This window comes from Pundamilia nyererei, unplaced genomic scaffold (assembly GCF_000239375.1).
Source record: "Pundamilia nyererei isolate P.nyererei 1_Seehausen unplaced genomic scaffold, PunNye1.0 scaffold00004, whole genome shotgun sequence".
Classification (NCBI taxonomy): domain Eukaryota; kingdom Metazoa; phylum Chordata; class Actinopteri; order Cichliformes; family Cichlidae; genus Pundamilia; species Pundamilia nyererei.
Window position 1 is genome coordinate 2447666 of NW_005187405.1, and position 1757 is coordinate 2449422.

Genomic DNA, 1757 nt, shown 5'->3' on the forward strand with positions numbered 1-1757 from the left:
AGATAGATAGATAGATAGATAGATAGATAGATAGATAGATAGATAGATAGATAGATAGATAGATAGATAGATAGATATAACGGAATGTCATCTGCAAATAAGATGGCATGAAATGGCATTAAAAGGGCTCAAAATGTTTTGAAGGGGGGACAGACATAACAGAAACAGTAAACCTTGCAGCACAACACAGGAAAGTGCAGCGAAGAGGGCCTCTACTTAGAACCAGCCACAGAAAAAGATTGCTCAGACAGATATGAAGAGAAAGCTACGCCAAAGCAGACCACCAGCCTACCCATCCATTATCTTGGTCTATCAAGCGTAACGTGACACTATGATCAAAACCGAACATTCTGCTGCATCAATATGCATCAAAATGTCACTGGGGATATGTTGTCACGTTTTGGTTTTCAAATGCGGCTTTGTATGCTACAAGCCTTGTGCCGTTGATGCTAGACCTTCAAATCAGATACTGAATTTTTTTTTTATTGTAACTGATTATTATACAGGCCAAAAACACTACTATAAACAGCATGCCTGTGCTCCTATTACGATGCATGCAAGTCCAGGGAGTGCTGAGGAAGTGCCCGGTGAGATAATCTGTACCTTGTGACCCATGATTGAACTCGCACTATTCATCCCTCAGCCTTTATCAAACTGTGAAGTTGTGCAGTACATGAAAAATGAAACCGATAAGGGGAAACTAGGAGCGAAATGAAGCAGGTGCACACGTGTAAAGCTGTAACAGGAGCTGAAAGGATGAAAAAAAAGAACTGAGAATGACATGTATGAAACATGGAGAAAAAAGTAGATTGTGACAGGAGCGAACAGCGCTTGCACTCTCTCTGACACATTGACCTAGTGACGCAGCAAAGCTCACAGTCCAGATTACAGAGCCGTGGCTTTTTAGAGCGGAGGGGAGGGGGGATTAACGGAGCCTCGAAACAGAAGAAAACAGGGAGCTTAACTGAATGAGGGAAGTAGGGATTACAGCTCAGAACCTGAAATAATCCCAGCCAACTGACTGGCACAGCCCAGCACACACTGAGTGTGTGCATGTGTGTGTGTTTAAATTTCAACCTTCTTGAGGGTGAAAGCATTTCTGTACAAATTAGGAAATGAAAGGGCATGAAACGGTGAATGTGGTGCATGAAAAATGTTGGTTAAACTGACCCCTGTTTGCATATAAATGTGTATGAGGAGCTAGACGCGAACGGCGGGAGGTGATGCCGCTAACACAAGGAGAGAGAAAGAGAGCGAGATCGCCCATGGGGCCCCATTGAAACCATGTGCAGCCAATCAGTTACAGTTGGTCCCTCGTCCCTACAAAGACTCTTTGATGTGAGAGGACTTTAAATTCAACCCTGGGCAGGCACGAGGTTATACCGGCGTTGATGGCCGTCAGGAGAAACCTTATTCCATTCCTCACAACAAGACCTTGTGTATGACAAAAAAGGCTTGCTTGCCTGAGATTCAAAGATTCAGTGGCAAGCGCAGATTCAGTAGGTGGTGGAAAAATGTGAAAAATCAATTACTCTGAACTAAAAGCAGCTACACTGTGCTTTTCCATGTGTTTAGCTATAGTTCCCCATCCTACACGTTCTTATACACATTATTCAAAGGGCTCTTTCACAGCCTGTTTCATCTCAGAGAGCCAATTTTTCTGCATACCTCCTTTCTATACCTCTCTGATATAAATATCCATCCATTTATATATGACTTCTGCCGGCCTCCCCATCTGCTCCCTCATCCTGTTATGC